This window comes from Oncorhynchus masou, chromosome 15, assembly GCF_036934945.1.
Source record: "Oncorhynchus masou masou isolate Uvic2021 chromosome 15, UVic_Omas_1.1, whole genome shotgun sequence".
Lineage (NCBI taxonomy): Eukaryota > Metazoa > Chordata > Actinopteri > Salmoniformes > Salmonidae > Oncorhynchus > Oncorhynchus masou.
The window spans coordinates 680,619-701,873 of record NC_088226.1 but is presented as its reverse complement, the minus strand read 5'-3'; the positions used below and the strand labels follow the sequence as shown (position 1 = coordinate 701,873).

The 21,255-nt window shown below is 44.0% G+C and overlaps 1 protein-coding gene across 1 annotated transcript in view; it reads right to left on the bottom strand.

Annotated features, from left to right (window-relative positions):
• LOC135555267 (adhesion G protein-coupled receptor L1-like) overlaps positions 1-4,869 on the bottom strand; it is a 242,721-nt gene extending 237,852 nt beyond the window's left edge. The window contains exon 1 of the mRNA XM_064987580.1: positions 4,546-4,869. The gene's annotated coding sequence lies outside the window, so the exon portion shown is untranslated. The remainder of the gene's footprint in view (positions 1-4,545) is intronic.
• Between the last annotated feature and the right edge of the window lie 16,386 nt (positions 4,870-21,255).

The window sequence follows — 21,255 nt, the reverse complement described above, 5'->3', positions numbered from 1 at the left end:
ACAGCCCACTCCATGTATGAAAAACAGTCCTCCTGACTGATGCTCTCTGCTCATGTTATAAATGAGGGTGGCTCAAGGATGTGCAGGATAGATGGATGATGGGGTGAGGTTTAATCCCCCCTCCCAGCCCTCGCCCCTGTTCCAGATGTAGGAGGGCCTGTGTGACTCGTAAAGGCAGTGGCCCTGGGATGCTGCAGTTACAGGCTGCTACATTCAGAGACACATTCACCCAGCAACACTTCACAACACAAAGGCCCTGACTGAGCTCCAGCCCTGAACAGCCTTGACTGGGACGCCCTGTTCCAGATGTAGGAGGGCCTGTGTGACTCGGAAAGGCAGTGGCCCTGGGATGCTGCAGTTACAGGCTGCTACATTCAGAGACACATTCACCCAGCAACACTTCACAACACAAAGGCCCTGACTGAGCTCCAGCCCTGAACAGCCTTGACTGGGACGCCCTGTTCCAGATGTAGGAGGGCCTGTGTGACTCGTAAAGGCAGTGGCCCTGGGATGCTGCAGTTACAGGCTGCTACATTCAGAGACACATTCACCCAGCAACACTTCACAACACAAAGGCCCTGACTGAGCTCCAGCCCTGAACAGCCTTGACTGGGACGCCCTGTTCCAGATGTAGGAGGGCCTGTGTGACTCGTAAAGGCAGTGGCCCTGGGATGCTGCAGTTACAGGCTGCTACATTCAGAGACACATTCACCCAGCAACACTTCACAACACAAAGGCCCTGACTGAGCTCCAGCCCTGAACAGCCTTGACTGGGACGCCCTGTTCCAGATGTAGGAGGGCCTGTGTGACTCGTAAAGGCAGTGGCCCTGGGATGCTGCAGTTACAGGCTGCTACATTCAGAGACACATTCACCCAGCAACACTTCACAACACAAAGGCCCTGACTGAGCTCCAGCCCTGAACAGCCTTGACTGGGACGCCCTGTTCCCGTCGCCTTTGTGCCTCCGCACAACAACCCAGACAATTTCTGCTTGTTGCCCATTGTGTACCTCTCTCTCTCTCTCTCTCCTCTGCTCACCAACTCTCTCTCTCTCTCTTCCGCTCACCAACTCTCTCTCTCCTCTTCTTCTGTCCAATCACTCAGAAACATGCATTAACACCTCCACCCTGCAAAGTGTCATCTTGTCAAATACAAAAATAAGAAAAACTAATTACAGATGCAATTTTGGAAAAAAACAAACATTATAGGGCACAATCAATTACAATAATTACTTTCGGCGACAGCTGTTTTAAAGTTGCCAATCAACTCTGCCTCCGATCCGCCACAATAACTGTCATTAGAATCATAATGGCTTTCCCTGTCAGAAGAAACCTTATCACTCTACACAGCTGGTAAATAACCAGCCAGCACAAGCTGCCAACAGCAGGTAAACACCCTGACCAGTGGGAGAGGAGGATGAGAGAGAGAGAGAGAGAGAGCGAGAGAGAGAGAGAGAAAGCAAGCAGAGAGAGAAAGCAAGCAGAGAGAGAAAGCAGAGAGAGAAAGCAGAGAGTGAGAGAGACAGAGAGAGACAAAGAGAGACAGAAAAAGTAGAGAGAGACAGAAAACAATGAGAGATGTAAAATACAGCACATGATAGATAGTCAGATTGTAGGTCAGACGAGGGAGAAGAAACCCATCCTTGCATAGACACGTGTGGCGTTATCTAAAAATGTATAAAGATTACTAGCCAGTGCCTATGCACATCACATGAGAGGCAGTTGTACAGCAGCACTGCACAACACACTATGAAAAATGCATGGTGCTACGCAGTCTGTCTGTATCCATCAGTGAACCCCTCAACCTAATGCAATGGAATGGACCGGAGCAGGCTGGCTGATCGTGAATTCAGGCTACAGACTCAAATTGACGTTTTTGCTTCTTTTATGGAATATTACATGTTGTAGTGTAACAGCCTGAATTTAAAATGGATTCAATTAAAATGTCGTGTCACTGGCCTACACACAATACCCAATAATGTCAAAGTAGAATTATGTTTTTAGAAATGTTTACAAATGAAAAGCTAAAAACTCTTGAGTCAATAACTAGTCAACCCCTTTGTTATGGCAAGACTAAATAAGTTCAAGAGTAAAAATGTGCTAAACAAGTTACATAATAAGTTGCATGGACTCACTCTGTGTGCAATAACTGTTTATTACCTCATCTCTGTACCCCACACATACAATTATCTGTAATGTCCCTCAGTCGAGCAGTGACACAACTAGAAAATGGCTGCCTAGCTATCAACAAACAACTTGATAGAGCTTGAATAATTTTTTAAGAATGATGTACAAATATTGTACAATCCAGGTGTGCAAAGCTCGTAGAAACGTACCCAGAAACACTCACAGATGTAATCACTACTAAAGGTGCTTTTACAAAGTATTGATTTAGGGGTGTGTATACTTTTGCAAATGAGATATTTCTGTATTTAATTTTCAATGCATTTACAAAAATGTCTAAAACCATGTTTTCACTTTGTCATTATGGGGTATTATGTGTGGATTCAGTCTGTAACACAACAAAATGTGGAATAGGTCAAGGGGTATGAATAGTTTCTGAAGGCCCTGTATGTGCCATTTTTGTAAATGATGAATAGCAGTTCAATGGACTATACGATGCAGCAGGTGTTCCACAGGGCACTGTGTTGTGTCCTGGGTTGTTTGTGGAGGAATTTGTATCAGCGTCTCTTGACTTAGTTTGTATTAGCATATCCATTTAGTCAGCCTTATGAGTAGCTTTGGGGGATGAACCAATTCATATACTGAACAGGGTGGACGTTGCTAGGGAAATATGGAGAGGACCGCAGGAGCCACTAGTGTTATTTGTATGAACAATTGGTGTGTGTGTGTGCGTGTGTAAGAGCTAGAATATGGATTGAATATAAACATGGCTTTATTTTCATGTAGGTTTGGATGCAAATGATTTCTTCAGTACATGTGAATATTTGACTCTTCACATATTATGTATGGCTTCTATTACGTCAACCTACAAAACGCTATCGAAATGATTTCAGTGATATAAATCCACTTCCGATTACCACCATATTACAACATGGGGTATCATTAATACCATGCTAATGCCTGACTATTAATCATCCCACTGAAATCCAATAATCATTTTTCTGATGGTGATGTGACACGCAGACAGAGACACATAAATCCTTCTGTCTTGTCTTCAAGCAGAGAGAATGTTTGGCTTTCAACCATTTCTAGGATGCCAGAGGCTTATTGAATGCACAAAATAACCACTTTAATGTAAAGGGATTTGAATTCCAGTGAGCCTGTTATGGGCCTTTTGAAAGAATGGTACAATACCTGCTACTTCTCTGCATATGTGTGGAGTGGACATTAAGATCCAGAAAATGTACCAGTCCAAAACTAATTTTGGCATGTGCTGATGTAGGCAAGAAAAAACTGAGTGGCTGTTTCAATTATGTTGTTTGTATTATGTTAGTTGCAGGCTTCCATTTCCTCTGTGCCCTTACCCTAAAAAGATCTATGAAAGTATAGGCCTATTCAGTAGCGAATATGTTCAAATGGAATATGAAGTGTGTGGTGTATAGGCTGGGCTACGGTTTAACGAGGTCGGGGATTAATGCTTTAGTCCCACACATTGGGGACGGGCGAGCAGTTCACTTTTGAGCTCTCCTGCACTCTAATGCGGATTTTCTTGTATAACACGCAATGAGCCCTTAAATGATAAAAGGTGTCTCTCCGTGAGACGACCTGCTACTGTGCTGCTGCTGGAAATGGGGAAATAGATGGAGGGAGGTAGTACATCACAACGCTTATGCTGCCTCTGTCTCTTCATCGCATTTTTCTTTCACATACGCTCGTTTTTTCTTCATGGGTGGTTGGGCTCGTATAGGGCGCTGCAAGCCAGGCAATTCGTCCAGGCAAGCTTACCACGACAGTTCATCGCTCACTCATACATTAAATGTATTAAGGAAGCTGGCTCGCTTTTCTTCCCATGTCATCTGCGTACACGTCAAGCCCGTGAATGGCCCAAGTCCTCTTCCATTAACAGTGTCGGACACCGGCAGTCAAATTCAAGCCAAATAGCTGTCGTGGAAGTGATTTTGCGCATAATCATAGATATCAACAGAACGTTGTACAATATAGTATAGACTAATTGTATAGACTAGTCCACCGTTTTCAATTTCAGGGAGATTGGGGCTAAATAACATTCAGTGTTCTTAACATTAATTCAATTTAACAATGGTCAATTTAATTAGTAATGCATTGCACGTTGCACTTCAGACATTATGTCCAATATAAATGACCTATTAATGTCCGCTTAGTCAAACACGAGTGTACACACAAAAATAACCACACGTTTTAATCATGAAGCAACTGTTGTTGACGCATCGTAAACATACTCCACATATGTCCAAGCATAAAATATCAATAAATAAAGCTCGTTACACATCTCTCCACCTCTCTGCCAGACAGACAGATTCCACCGTCACATTCAGTACAGCATCCCGTAGACCCAAATAGACTACATGGGTTATAACATTAAAAACCTTGGTTCGTGTCCTACCTTGATTCCTCCAATCTCCTTCCTTCGTTGCTCAGTATATCTCATTCATTCTTCCTTTTCCCTCTTTTCACGGTGTCCTTCTCCTCTGGTTATCCGTCGTTTGTCATTTCTTGGTCCTTCTTCGTGCGGATGCATAAAGATAAACAATTAATAACCTGCTATCTTCAAACAACCACTGCGAATGAAACGGGAAAAATCCTGCCGGTTAAAAATGACAAAAACATTGGCGGCGTATCCCTCATATCATGTTTATGCTCATGGAATTATACTCATATGCGTATCAGAATAAATAGTAATGCGACCTCGCCTCATTTCAAGACAATATTTCGTTTGGGCGCGTAAAGGCGGTCCCAGTTTTCCATAATAAGCAATAACGTCTCTAGCCTAGCACATAAATGTGTGCTGCGCAGTCCGTTTGAAATGGTTGTAGATAAGCCGTTTTCAATTTGCCATTGCAAAACGTATCTCTTTGGATGTTTTCCTAAATATTTTAGGCTTCAATGGCTAAATACCTTGTGTTGAAGGACCGATGCGGTTCTAATGTCGGTGGTTAAGAAATTCCATTATAGGCTATCCACAATTGTTGACTCTCAATGCAGATATATCAAACCTGGAACCAAAACACAAATATCAAAGGTTCCTTTACCGACTCATGCCACGTAGAAAATAGCAGTCGTTCTGTCTCCTCTGTCAGTAGCCTATGTCGAAATGTCTGTCGCTGGAAGCCTACAGAGGACTTCTACGCACTCAAGAACATTCAAGTAGTCTATTCTCACACATTTTGTATGAATGAACTAAAGATTCCAAATGATTGTGTGCGAATATTCATAGATTGATGGTGCCCCACAGCTGAGGCGAACTTCCTCAGCGATGTCAACGGGTAGGCTAAGATTATTTATTGAAAGATGGATGTTGGATAATTTATGTTCAATTGAAAGGCTATCATGCGGCTACAAAATAACGACTAATAGTTCTGCAGAGCGTGTAGCTCATATTTCAATAACCAAACACAATGGCATTTTTTTCCCCCACAAAAGCAAGCAAGTTTAGCTAGTTCATCTTTCCTGTGATGCAAATGTCATATGTCGTTGCCTATGATGACAGACTGGCAGGCGATGCGCGCATCTGGCTGTTCACCGCGTAGCATTCAGCGTCGCGCATATGTTGTTTATTAAAATCTAGAAATCTCCACCGAGAAGTCTATATTTCAGGTGGAGTCCTCGAGGCGATAATTAGATTCCCTAGTCGACGTTTGGTCCCTATAGACAGGCGCCACCGCGCACGCAGAAACATAAACGTTATTTCAGACTTGTGATTCTCATCTTGTTATTCATACATTTGCAGACTACGTATCCTAGACTACGTGTTCGGGTTTATGGTCGTGGCATGGGATGAAGCAGAGAGAAGACGAAGGAAAGGTGAGAAGGACACAGGGTAAGCTATGTATGTTCGTTTACACGAGTGCCTCGTTGAGAAGGACGCCGAGGAAAGCAGCATTGGTGAAAGAGTATTGTTTCACCGCGTGGTGCCGCTCCCTAGTGAAGGCGCTCAGGACGGTAACAGGAACGGCAAGTCTTTTGTATAATAATAGCCGAAGCCTACACTATTAGGCTATTTTGTCTCCGGGTTCCAAATGAAACCAATGACAGGCCTAACACATTCTTGGTCTGTACTTTATAAAGAGATTATGAAGGCTAGTAGACCTAGTAGTAGACTATGCATGACTCGTTCAGATAGTTTATAAATCAGCCACATCAAAGAAAAATGTGTTAAACATCAACATTACAATCACAATGTCAACCAATGAGTTATAACTACTGATTTATAAAATATCTTATACTATCTATAAACTATTACATCGCATAACAAAGCCGCTATAAAGTAGGCCTTCATTTAAAGTGATCTGCTGACAATTAGTAGCCTACAGGCTCGCTTGCTTACTTGCTCATGGTGGCGCAATGTGCTGGACAGTGGCATGCCATAGCTCTCTGTTGTTCATATCAGCTGGTAGGTCCTCCATTCTGAGACCAGTGTCTGGACAGATGTCCGCATTGGTTCCATGTGGCTTTACTAAACGTCTTCGCTCATTAGATAGTACCCACAGTATGAAACTGCTGGCGGGCAGCTCAGGATGTCTCACACAGTACAAAACAAACAACAGACTGTAACGTGTTTGAATATGACCTTCTTGTGGGAGTAGACCTACCCTGCATCCATTTCATTTACAGCAGCACCCTCCATAGTTTACTCAATTGACACATGGCTGAAAAGGAAAACAATTCCTTGCAAAGGGTAACATTACATTATTACATTATTACATTAGTTCTAGAATATTTCAAACCACCTGATGGAATTGGAGCGGATTACTTTGACAGCAGTGGGTTTGGACCTGAATCAATCTGACCCATATCTGAGACATTATACAAATAACTAAAGGAAGGCTTTTTGTCAAATAGACAGTGGATTGATCCATTATGTAACCCATGCATTTGTAGGGGCCAAACAGGTCTAACTTCAGTTCCAATTCAATTGCATTGCAATAGCTTTTGGTCTATAGTCTGTAGGTGTGCAGGATGATAACTATCCTCCTCTTCCATGCTAGGGCCACTGTTCTGTCCATAGAAATAGCATTGCTAGAACAGCACCGTCATGGCCTCAATGACTTGAAAAGGGAACTTCATTCTAATCATTCTATTTATGACATACTTTGATATAAGGTACTGTAGATAGCAATGCAATTGTCAAATTTTTAATTGTGTCAATTTATATTAAATTGGAGTGAGCTTTTTGTTATTACAAAATAAGGAACATTGCATAATGACACAAATGGTCACTCTATTGCCGTGGTATACAAACGTTTTTCAGCGGGGACCCCCTTTTTATCACCAGAATTTCTGGGGACCCCATTTTGTTTGGACAGAATTTCTGGCAGTCCATCCCATACCACATTTAACATCTAATGAAACAACCTTAAAACCTCTACATTTTGATTTTATTATCAACAAATAAGCTTGAATTCATTAGCCTAGATTTCTACAACACTTATCAAAATTAAGAGAACAAATAAATACATTTACTTAATAAAGTTGTATTTTTCAATTTATCTTTCTCAAAAGCATTTGTTTTTGGTATATTGTCCCATGAAATATTTTTTTTTAAATGCACTTGTGACCCTACTGCACTTCCCCTGTGTGGAGTCGTGACCCTACTGCACTTCCCCTGTGTGGAGTCGTGACCCTACTGCACTTCCCCTGTGTGGAGTCGTGACCCTACTGCACTTCCCCTGTGTGGAGTCGTGACCCTACTGCACTTCCCCTGTGTGGAGTCGTGACCCTACTGCACTTCCCCTGTGTGGAGTCGTGACCCTACTGCACTTCCCCTGTGTGGAGTCGTGACCTCAACTTTGAGTACCTCTGCTTTATTGTGTAATAAAAACCAGCTTGAATCCATTTCAAATGCAATTACAGTACCATGCTTATACTACTATTTATCATTCCATAGTAGTGTTACTATGTTACTATGTAATAAAATGGTATCACAGTGTTTTTACAGTGTTACTAGCAACATACATATACATATTTTCTTGTTTTGTATGCTGTTTTCTGTCTGTTTATTCGTTTTTCAGGATTAGATGAACAGCAACACTTGTTAAATGTTTAAACTTTTTATGTCACCTTGTCATTTTTATCCCCCCAAAAGCACTGCATTATGAATAGTTCTGTATTACTTGTTCTTCGTAGGGAACAAGTGCGTGGCATTTGAATGGGCTGTGAAAGGCTGGACCACCACTGTGAGCAGCAGGACAAAGCCAAACAGGCTTATGGTTTCATTAACCACCAAAGTGTTGGTGTAACACCCACACCTTTCATCCCACACCCCCGTGACCGCTGATGCTCTTTTCTCATCGCGCACCCACCGTCCATTGGCTGGATCTTCACAACAAACGCTACTACGTTACAGCGTTTTCACAGGCCACGTCCATAAAGAGAGACCCCTCCCTCCCTCCCTCCCCCTCCCTCCCTCCCTCCTCCCTCCCTCCCTCCCTCCCTCCCTCCCTCCCTCCCTCCCTCCCTCCCTCCCTCCCTCCCTCCCTCCCTCCCTCCCTCCCTCCCTCCCTCCCTCCCTCCCTCCATTGCAATATGAAATAGTCCATTATCTCTTCTCAGGGCTAATTGGTGTATTAACGCCATGCTGTGGTTGACATGGGGAGAGGAAGACATGCTGGATGAATATGGATGAGGGAGAGACAGAGAGGGATAGAGAGAGGGCGAGACAGAGAGGGAGGCATAGAGAGAGCGAGAAACAGAGGGAGGGATATAGAGAGGGAGAGACAGAGATGGAGGGATAGAGGGAAGGAGAAGCAGAGAGGGAGGGATAGAGGGAAGGAGAAACAGAGAGGGATAGAGAGGGGGAGAAACAGAGAGTGAGGGAGAGAAGGAGAGACAGAGAGTGAGGGAGAGAGAGGGAGAGACAGAGAGTGAGGGATAGAGGGAAGGAGAAACAGAGAGGGATAGAGAGAGGGAGAGACAGAGAGTGAGGGAGAGAAGGAGAGACAGAGAGTGAGGGAGAGACAGAGAGTGAGGGATAGAGGGAAGGAGAAACAGAGAGGGATAGAGAGAGGGAGAGACAGAGAGTGAGGGAGAGATAGAGAGGGAGGGATAGAGCGAGAGCGGGAAAGACAGAGAGAGAGAGAGAGAGACAGAGCGTGAGGGAGAGATAGAGAGAGGGAGAGATGGACGGATAGATAGAGAGAGAAAGAGACAGAGATGGAGGGATAGAGGGAAGGAGAAACAGAGAGGGATAGAGAGAGGGAGAGACAGAGAGTGAGGGAGAGATAGAGAGGGAGGGATAGAGGGAAGGAGAAGCAGAGAGGGATAGAGAGAGGGAGAGACAGAGAGTGAGGGAGAGATAGAGAGGGAGGGATAGAGCGAGAGTGGGAAAGACAGAGAGAGAGAGAGAGAGACAGAGCGTGAGGGAGAGACAGAGTGAGGGAGAGATAGAGAGAGGAAGAGATGGAGGGATAGATAGAGAGTGGGAGAGACAGAGATGGAGGGATAGAGGGAAGGAGAAACAGAGAGGGATAGAGAGAGGTTGAGACAGAGAGTGAGGGAGAGATAGAGAGGGAGGGATAGAGGGAAGGAGAAGCAGAGAGGGATAGAGAGAGGGAGAGACAGAGAGTGAGGGAGAGATAGAGCGAGAGCGGGAAAGACAGAGAGAGAGAGCGAGAGAGACAGATGGATAGAGAGAGGGAGAGACAGAGAGAGGGAGAGACATAGTTGGAGGGAGAGAGAGAGAGACAGATGGATAGAGAGAGGGAGAGAGGAATATAGAGATGGAGGGAGAGAGAGAGACACAGTTGGAGGTAGAGACAAAGAGGAATAGAGAGAAGGAGGGAGAGACAGAGATGGGTAGAGAGAGAGAGAGGGAGATTATATACTGTATGCAAGCACACACAGTCAAAAACACACACATGCCGGCTCCAGACATAAGTGGTTGCTTAGGGCCCCCAGCCACTAGGTGGCCTCGACCAAAAAATTATATATATATACTACCATTCAAAAGTTTGGGGTCAGTTAGACATATCCTTGTTTTTGAAAGAAAAGCACATTTTTTTGTCCATTAAAATAACATAAAATTGATCAGAAATACAGTGTAGACATTGTTAATGTTGAAAATGACTATTGTAGCTCGAAACGGCTGATTTTTAATGGATATCTACATAGACATGCAGAGGCCCATTATCAGCAACCATCACTCCTGTGTTCGAATGACACGTTGTGTTAGCTAATTGATCATTAGAAAACCCTTTTGCAATTATGTTAGCCCAGCTGAAAACTGTTGTACTGATAAAATAAGCAATAAAACTGACCTTCTTTAGTCTAATTGAGTATCTGGAGCATCAGCATGTGTGGGTTCGATTACAGGCTCAAAATGGCCAGAAACAAAGAACTTTCTTCTGAAACTCGTGTTCTGAGAAATTAAGGCTATTCCATGCGAGAAATTGCCAAGAAACTGAAGATCTCGTACAACTCTGTGTACTACTCCCTTCACAGAACAGAGCAAACTGGCTCTAACCAGAATAGAAGAAGGAGTGGGAGGCCCCCACAACTGAGCAAGAGGACAAGTACATTAGAGTGCCTAGTTTGAGAAACAGGTGCCTCAGAAGTCCTCAAATGGCAGCTTCATTAAATAGCAAAACACCAGTCTCAACCGGGATGCTGGTTTTCTAGGCAGAGATGCAAAGAAAAAGCCATATCTCAGACTGGCCAATAAAAATAAAAGATTAAAATGGCCAGCACCCCGGAGAGATAGAGAGGGATAGAGAGAGCTGGAGGGAGAGATAGAGGGTGATAGAGAGAGGGAGTGACAGAGAGGGATAGAGAGATAGAGAGGTATAGAGAGAGGGAGTGACAGAAAGGGATAGAGAGAGCTGGAGGGAGAGAGAGGGATAGAGAGAGAGGGATAGAGAGAGCTGGAGGGAGAGACAGAGAGGGATAGAGAGAGCTGGAGGGAGAGGGATAGAGAGAGCTGGGGATAGAGGGAGAGAGCTGGAGGGAGAGACAGAGAGGGATAGAGAGAGCTGGAGGGAGTGACAGAGAGGGATAGAGAGAGCTGGAGGGAGTGACAGAGAGGGATAGAGAGAGCTGGAGGGAGTGACAGAGAGGGATAGAGAGAGCTGGAGGGAGTTACAGAGAAGGATAGAGAGAGCTGGATGGCGTGACAGAGAGGGATAGAGAGAATTGGAGGGAGTGACAGAGAGGGATAGAGAGAGCTGGAGGGAGTGACAGAGAGGGATAGAGAGAGCTGGAGGGAGTGACAGAGAGGGATAGAGAGAGCTGGAGGGAGTGACAGAGGGATAGAGAGAGCTGGAGGGAGAGACAGAGAGGGATAGAGAAATTAAATTTCGCTATGTGTAATGTTAATTTTTATTGTTTATTTCACTTTTGTATATTATCTACCTCACTTGCTTTGGCAATGTTAACACATGTTTCCCATGCCAATAAAGCCTCTTGAATTGAATTGAATTGAATTGAATTGCATTGAGAGCTGGAGGGAGAGACAGAGAGGGAGGGTGAGAGAGAGGGAGATACAGAGAGGGAGGGAGAGATAGAGAGAGGGAGAGACAGAGAGAGAGAGCGGGTATAGGGAGGTGTGCGCTGGGTGATGGAAGTAGAGAGTGAGACTGAGGGAGTGAAAGAGAGAGAGAGAGAACGAGGGAGGCCAAGGTACATTTCAGCTGCACAAGTGGTTGAGAGCAGGATGGTAAAATGACGAGTGGTGGAGGGGGGAAAGCAAACCCCCCAGTAATGGCTCTTTTTTTCAGATGGCCTTCTCTCTATCCCTCTCTCACCGTCACCGCATTTAGCCCAATTATCCACTCTCCCTGGCGCCACTAGCAGCATATGGAAATGTAAATTGCACAGTGAAATGTTTTCCTTTTTTTTCAAAGTGGTGGAAGGTAAGTAGCTCTTGCGGATGGGGAGAGTATGAGAGAAAGGGAGAGGGAGGGGGAGATGATGAGAAACCAAATTGAGGGTCCGTCTTCCTGCCCCTGTCTTACATGTGCTGCCTCTGTATTGTAAACGAACGGAAACACTTACACTGCTATAACCTTTTACTGCAGTGGGCTAAATCAGGCCCACACACTGTTTCTTGGTCGCCTTAAACAAATCTACTATGAAACAAAAGTATACACCTCACATGGTTCTGGGCTTTAAAAAAGAGGACACCTGTACCATGTCAGATAGAGATGAAATATATTATATTTCGAGTTTAAATCCCCAAATTACGCTTTTCACAAATCACAGAAGACTGAAATATAACATAACTGTTTGACATAGAAACACCGGATTTTCATGTGTTTTGTTGTAGAAATTATAAAAAATATGAATAACATTACACGCATGAGGCCACTAGTCATGTGATTGTAAGAAAGAGGTACATAAGGCATTATGTACATGTGTTGCAAACACAGAAAAGTACACATACACTTAGTGAGGTAACCATATGGATTATTCCACAGTTCCAACGGCACAGAGCACCGGTGGCTCCCCACACACATGTAGTCAATAAATGAAGGCAGTTTGAACAGACGCAAACTAAGACATAAGTGGTTGCTTAGGGCCCCCAGCCACTAGGTGGCCTCCACCAAAAAATTATATATATACACTACCATTCAAAAGTTTGGGGTCACTTAGAAATGTCCTTGTTTTTGAAAGAAAATTTAAAAAATTTGTCCATTACAATACCATCAAATTGATCAGAAATACAGTGTAGACATTATTAAGTAAATGACTATTGTAGCTGGAAACGGCTGATTTTTTAATGGAATATCTACGTAGGTGTACAGAGGCCCATTATCAGCAACCATCACTCCTGTGTTCCAGTGGCACGTTGTGTTAGCTAATCCAAGTTTATCATTTTAATAGGCTAATTAGATCACTAGAAAACCATTTTGCAAATATGTTGGAATAGCTGAAAACTGTTGTTCTGATTAAAGAAGCAATATAAAACTGTCCTTCTTTAGTCGAGTTGAGTATCTGGAGCATCAGCATTTGTCGGTTCGATTACAGGCTCACAATGGCCAGAAACAAAGATTTTTCTTCTGAAACTCGTCAGTCTATTCTTGTTCTGAGAAATGAATGCTATTCCATGTGAGAAATTGCCAAGAAACTGAAGATCTCATACAACGCTGTGTACTGTACTCCCTTTAGAGAACAGCGCAAACTGGCTCTAACCAAAATAGAAGGAGGATTGGGAGGCCATGGTGCACAACTGAGCAAGAGGACAAGTACATTTGAGTGTCTACTTTGAGAAACAGGTGCCTCACAAGTCCTCAACTGGCAGCTTCATTAAATAGTACCTGCAAAACACCAGTCTAAATGTCAACAGTGAAGAGGCAACTCTGGTATGTTGGCCTTCTAGGCAGAACTGAAAAGAAAAAGCCATATCTCAGACTGGCAAGTAAAAATAAAAGATTAAGATGGGCAAAATAACACAGACACCAGACAGAAGACCTCTGCCTAGAAGGCCAGAATCCCAGAATCACCTCTTCACTGTTGACATTGAGACTGGTGTTTTGCGGGAACTATTTACTGAAGCTGCCAGTTGAGGACTTGACTGGTAGTGTATATAAATATTTTTAGGAACTCAGTCGGGGTCTCAATTTACAGTTGAGAGTTAGAATAACAGAATGCACAAAGTGCAATATTAAAAAGTGGTTGTGTATCAGCAGTTATTCTCTTGTTATGTCAGTCACTGACTGTCACTCAATTCACCCGGTCAGCTAACGATTGTTAGACTGGTTAAGAAGTCTAGCCAAAACATCTGTCATTGTGCCCTTGAGCAAGGCAGGTTAATTGCTCTGAATAAAATGGCAAAATGAGTAGAATTGAATGAAACTTCTCTCTACCCCATGGTAAAATGTGTAAACTTGCAGAAAGCTTGCTTTAAAACTGCAACATTTTCTCTACTTCCCCTGTCAAAATGTGTAGAATTCAGGAAATTAGCTTTAAAACTAACATTTTCCTCTATGACGCCAAGAAGAGGGCCCATAAAATGTTTTGCCCCAGGGACGTCCCTGCGCACGTGCGCACGCGCGCGCACACACACACACACACACACACACACACACACACACACACACACACACACACACACACACACACACACACACACACACACACACACACACACACACACACACACACACACACACACACACACACACGCACACACACACACACACACACACACACACACACACACACACACACACACACACACACACACACACACACACACACACACACACACACACACACACACGCACACACACACACACATCTCTCCCCTGTTTCACCTGGGGCTCCTAAGACTTGGGCCATGTAATTGCGTTAGCCCCAAGGCTGGTGTAGCGAGCAGAGCTGAGGATGTAGAGATCAAAGGTGCCTCTCCCATACACATGAAATGGAGACATTCAGCACACAGGACGATCATTCAGATAAGATGAAGAGACATTTCCTCCGGGGTGGAGAGGAGAAATGAAAGGCTGTGTTTTGTTCATTATTATTAAGATCTGACTCAATTCTCTGTTCACATGGTTCCTTTCTGCATGCTACAGATTGTGTGAGTGCCGATTAAGCCAACTCCTCCAAGCTGCAATTCACTCAATTACTCTCAATTATCCCACTGGCCTGACTTGTATCGTCTCTCTGCAGTTCAATTGTGAACTGAAACAACTTGTTGATTGACAGCGAGAACCAATTAGAAGGCAGGAGAGAAACTCGAGGGCCTCTGGTAATTATCCCTGATTGGCTGTGACACTCAGACATTCCATAGCCCCCATCAAAATAGTTGGTGTCTGTATTGATATACTGAAGGTGGTGTTTGAAACGGTTTCATGACCCACATTATATCACACCACCACATAACATTATTCTCTATTGATAACATATGCTGTAATGTAAATGACCTTAGGAAGGAGGATTTTTAAATAGAAAGAATACAGCCTTATATGCTTTCAGTTATGCATGGGAAGGCAATATGCTGAAGGGCACAATAAAGTTAACAGCTTTGTAATGCTGAATGATAAGATTAACTTGTTTACCTTGTGTTTTCTAAGGTAAACCTCAGTCTGTGTCTGACTTCAGGCTCAAGGCTTTAATAAGTGGAGTCTTCAGAACTGAGGACCTAACATGGTGAATAATCTTTCAGAACCATGGAGAGCTCTATTGACTAAACACTGTCATTCAGAATAAGTATCTTTCCATCGAACTCAGCTTCAGCACCATGGATAGCTCCATATGCTAGGAACAAGCCTGTTGTACCAGCCATACTTGAGCCTCAGTTTACATTTACATTTAAGTCATTTAGCAGACGCTCTTATCCCGAGCGACTTACAAATTGGTGAATTCACCTTCTGACATCAGTGGAACAGCCACTTTACAATAGTGCATCTAAGTAATTTAAGGGGGGGGGTGAGAAGGATTGCTTTATCCTATCCTAGGTATTCCTTGAAGAGGTGGGGTTTCAGGTGTCTCCGGAAGGTGGTGATTGACTCCGCTGTCCTGGCGTCGTGAGGGAGTTTGTTCCACCATTGGGGGGCCAGAGCAGCGAACAGTTTTGACTGGGCTGAGCGGGAACTGTACTTCCTCAGTGGTAGGGAGGCGAGCAGGCCAGAGGTGGATGAACGCAGTGCCCTTGTTTGGGTGTAGGGCCTGATCAGAGCCTGGAGGTACTGCGGTGCCGTTCCCCTCACAGCTCCGTAGGCAAGCACCATGGTCTTGTAGCAGATGCGAGCTTCAACTGGAAGCCAGTGGAGAGAGCGGAGGAGCGGGGTGACGTGAGAGAACTTGGGAAGGTTGAACACCAGACGGGCTGCGGCGTTCTGGATGAGTTGTAGGGGTTTAATGACACAGGCAGGGAGCCCAGCCAACAGCGAGTTGCAGTAATCCAGACGGGAGATGACAAGTGCCTGGATTAGGACCTGCGCCGCTTCCTGTGTGAGGCAGGGGCGTACTCTGCGGATGTTGTAGAGTATGAACCTACAGGAATGGGCCACCGCTCCTGTTAGTTGAGAACGACAGGGTGTTGTCCAGGATCACGCCAAGGTTCTTAGCGCTCTGGGAGGAGGAAACAATGGAGTTGTCAACCGTGATGGCGAGATCATGGAACGGGCAGTCAGTTAAAACCTACATAGCTGTTTTTACACGGGAAAGTGTGCATTAGCAGTAGTTATGCAAACAGTGTAACTACATCAACATGGCTACAGGAGGACCAATTAAATATAAGCCCTAAACTAACTTCATATTTCTTGGTAAAATATTTACTCTTTCCAAAGGGGTGTGTCTCTTTCGGTGTGTATGTACATGTCACAAACATACAGGACAACCTAACAGTAGCACTAACAGGCTTCATACGTTCTTTGTATATTATTAGGAAAGTCGTTGATAGAAATGCACAGAAATGCAGGCAATGCAGTGCAGGGTTATAGTAGATACAGTGGGGCAAAAAAGTATTTAGTCAGTCACCAATTGTGCAAGTTCTCCCACTTAAAAAGATGAGAGGCCTGTAATTTTCATCATAGGTACACTTCAACTATGACAGACAAAATGAGGAGAAAAAATCCAGAAAATCACATTGTAGGATTTTTAATGAATTTATTTGCAAATTATGGTGGAAAATAAGTATTTGGTCAATAACAAAAGTTTATCTCAATACTTTGTTATATACCCTTTGTTGGCAATGACAGAGGTTAAATGTTTTCTGTAAGTCTTCACAAGGTTTTTACACACTGTTGCTGGTATTTTGGCCCATTCCTCCATGCAGATCTCCTCTAGAGCAGTGATGTTTTGGGGCTGTTGCTGGGCAACACGGACTTTCAACTCCCTCCAAAGATTTTCTATGGGGTTGAGATCTGGAGACTGGCTAGGCCACTCTAGGACCTTGAAATGCTTCTTACGAAGCCACTCCTTCGTTGCCCGGGCGGTGTGTTTGGGATCATTGTCATGCTGAAAGACCCAGCCACGTTTCATCTTCACTGCCCTTGCTGATGGAAGGAGGTTTTCACTCAAAATCTCACAATACATGGCCCCATTCATTCTTTCCTTTACACGGATCAGTTGTCCTGGTCCCTTTGCAGAAAAACAGCCCCAAAGCATGATGTTTCCACCCCCGAGCTTCACAGTATGTATGGTGTTCTTTGGATGCAACTCAGCATTCTTTGTCCTCCAAACACGACGAGTTGAGTTTTTACCAAAGAGTTATATTTTGCTTTCATCTGACCATATGACATTCTCCCAATCTTCTTCTGGATCATCCAAATGCTCTCTAGCAAACTTCAGACGGGCCTGGACATGTACTGGCTTAAGCAAGGGGACACGTCTGGCATTTCAGGATTTGAGTCCCTGGTGGCGTAGTGTGTTACTGATGGTAGGCTTTGTTGTGATCATTTTGACCCCACGGGGTGAGATCTTGCATGGAGCCCCAGATCGAGGGAGATTATCAGTGGTCTTGTATGTCTTCCATTTCCTAATAATTGCTCCCACAGTTGATTTCTTCAAACCAAGCTGCTTACCTATTGCAGATTCAGTCTTCCCAGCCTGTGGCAGGTCTACAATTTTGTTTCTGGTGTCCTTTGACAGCTCTTTGGTCTTGGCCATAGTGGAGTTCGGAGTGTGACTGTTTGAGGTTGTGGACAGGTGTCTTTTATACTGATAACACGTTCAAACAGGTGCCATTAATACAGGTAACGAGTGGAGGACAGTGGAGCCTCTTAAAGAAGAAGTTACAGGTCTGTGAGAGCCAGAAATATTGCTTGTTTGTAGGTGACCAAATACTTATTTTCCACCATAATTTGCAAATAAATTCATTAAAAATCCTACAATGTGATTTTCTGGATTTTTACCCCCTCATTTTGTCTGTCATAGTTGAAGTGTACCTATGATGAAAATTACAGGCCTCTCTCATCTTTTTAAGTGGGAGAACTTGCACAATTGGTGGCTGACTAAATACTTTTTTGCCCCACTGTATACTATAGGTATACTGTTATAATGGGGAGGTTTAGAGGGTTAAAGTTGAATTTTTTATAACCAAATCTCTATTTTTGATGTAAATGACATCATCCAGACACCGTTTTTGGGAAACTTACCCCAAACAGCAAATCACCTCATCCAAAAACACCCAAATACGTCCTTTTAGAAACGGCAAAGCTCTCAATATAGTGATGCAGGTCTTTAGATTTTTATTTTTTTATTTAACCTTTATAGGCAAGTCAGTTAACAACAAATTCTTATTTACAATGACGGCCTATCAAAGGGCAAAAGGCCTCCTGTGGGGACGGGGGCCTGGGATGAAAAAAGTACAATATAAATATAGGATAAAAAACACACATCACAACAAGAGAGACACAACACTACATAAAGAGAGACCTAAAACAACAACATAACAAGGTGGCAACACAACATGACAAAAACATGGTAGCAACACAACATGACAACAACATGGTAGCAGCACAAAAACCTTGTAGAAACATTATTGGGCACAGTCAACAGCACAAAGGTCAAGAAGGTAGAGACAACAATACATCATACAAAGCAGCTACAACTGTCAGTAAGAGTGTCCATGATTGAGTCTTCGAATGAAGAGATTGAGATAAACTGTCCAGTTTGAGTGTTTGTTGCAGCTCGTTGTCACGCCCTGACCATAGTAAGCAGTTTTTTCTCTGTGTTGGTTGGGGCGTGATGGTGACTTGGGTGGGTCATCTAGGTGCATTTGTATTTCTATGTTGGCCTGATATGGTTCCCAATCAGAGACAGCTGTTTATCGTTGTCTTTGATTTGGATTCATATTTAGGCATCCATTTCCCCTTTGTGTTTCGTGGGATCTGGTCTACATTTAGTTGCCTGAGTGCACAACTGTAGCTTCACGTTTCATTTAGTTCTTTTGTTTTGGTGAGTTTCAGTTAATTGAAAATATGTGTAACTCCATTCACGCTGCGCCTTGGTCTCACTCATACAACGAACGTGACACTCGTTCCAGTCGCTAGCTGCAGCAAACTGAAAAGAGGAGCGACCCAGGGATGTGTGTGCTTTGGGGACCTTCAACAGAATGTGACTGGCAGAATGGGTGTTGTATGTGGAGGATGAGGGCTGCAGTAGATATCTCAGATAGGGGGAGTGAGGCCTAAGAGGGTTTTATATGTTGTACACATGAAAATATGTAATTCCAAACTTTATCCATAATGTTATACTCCCTTTTGCGTTACTAGAGCCGTTTCCCCTATCCAGCTGTTCCATTCTCCTTGTAGCCTGCTGTTACAATGAACTGCCATAATAAAGGAAACACCAACAGTGTCTTAATAGGGTGTTGGGCCACCATGACCAGAACAGCATCAATGCACCTTGGCACAGATTCTACAAGTGTCTCGAACTTCCTGTGTGGAAGCACCGCATGCTTTAAAAATACTTTGTATCCCTCGTTTACTCAAGTGTTTCCTTTATTTTGACAGTTACCTGTACAATGGACAGAGTGTTATGAAACAATTTCATGTGTACAACATCTAAAGACCTGAATCACTATACTGAGAGCTTTGCCGTTTCTAAAGGGACGTATTTGGGAGTTTTTGTCCATGTTTTTCCGGCGCCCCCATACTACACAACGAGGATAAGGAAGTTATTTACGGTTTGGGGTAAGTCAAAAATATGTGAAATCACAAAAAAGGTGCCTGGACCTTTCTATGAAATGCCATTTACATCAAAAATAGAGATTTGGTTGCAAAAAATACAACTTATCCTTTCACTGGAGTTAACAGGGGGGTTAACAAAGACTACCCGGCCCTTCATGCTCTAGTGACTCCTGTGGTGGGCACACGGTCGCCAGGTGTACGGTGTTTCCCTCGACACATTGGTGCTGCTGGCTTCTGGGTTAAGTGAGCATTGTGTCAAGAAGCAGTGTGGCTTGGCAGGGTCGTGTTTTGGAGGACACATGGCTCTCGATATTCACCTCTCCCGAGTCCGTACGGGAGTTTCAGCGATGGGACAAGACTGTAACTACCAACTGGGGAGAAAAAGGAGAAAAGGGGTAAAAAAAATCTAATTAAAATAATAACTGGATTTAACTGTAGTCTGAGCCACTGTTGTATACCGACATCCCTTCACTGTTATTGGATAGTAGTGTTGCCGGCGGTGACAACACAACAACACCCACATGTTCCCTCCGCCTCGCTCCACGATGAGCATCACCAGTTACCCAGCTCTCTTCTAATTATATTATGGACTTAATGAGTTTTAATTGGGAGGAGATCTTAACTTACAGCCCTAATTGCATCTGATTAAAGACAATATTAGTTTTACTGTCTGGCAAATTGGTTGGGGAGGGGGGCAGGAAGGGGGGGTAGGGAGAGCGAGAGGTTTTTAGTGAGAGATCAATGGTCTCCTTGTGGAGATGGTCATCTAATGGAGAAGAGGAGAAGACAGGAGGATGATGGAGGGAGGACTAGGAGAATGAGGGTGGAAGGACTAGGAGAATGATGGAGGGAGAACTAGGAGAATGATGGAGGGAGAACTAGGGGAACGATAGAGGGAGGACTAGGAGAATGATGGCGGGAGGACAAGGAGAATGATGGAGGGAGGACTAGGAGAATGATGAAGGGAGAACTAGAATGATAGCGGGAGGACTAGGAGAATGATGGCGGGAGGACTAGGAGAATGATGAAGGGAGGACTAGAATGATAGAGGGAGGACTAGGAGAATGATGACGGGAGGACTAGGAGAATGATGAAGGGAGAACTAGAATGATAGAGGGAGGACTAGGAGAATGATGGAGGGAGGACTAGGAGAATGATGGATGGAGGACTAGGAGAATGATGGAGGGAAGACTAGGAGAATGATGGAGGGAGGACTAGGAGAATGATGGAGGGAGGACTAGGAGAATGATGGAGGGAGGACAAGGAGAATGATGGATGGAGGACTAGGAGAATGATGGAGGGAGGACGAGGAGAATGATGGAGGGAGGACTAGGAGAATGATGGAGGGAGGATGAGGAGAATGATGGCGGACGGACTAGGAGAATGATGGAGGGAGAACTATGAGAATGATGGAGGGAGGACTAGGAGAATGATGGAGGGAGGACTAGGAGAATGATGGAGGGAGGATGAGGAGAATGATGGAGGGAGCACTAGGAGAATGATGGAGGGAGGACTAGGAGAAT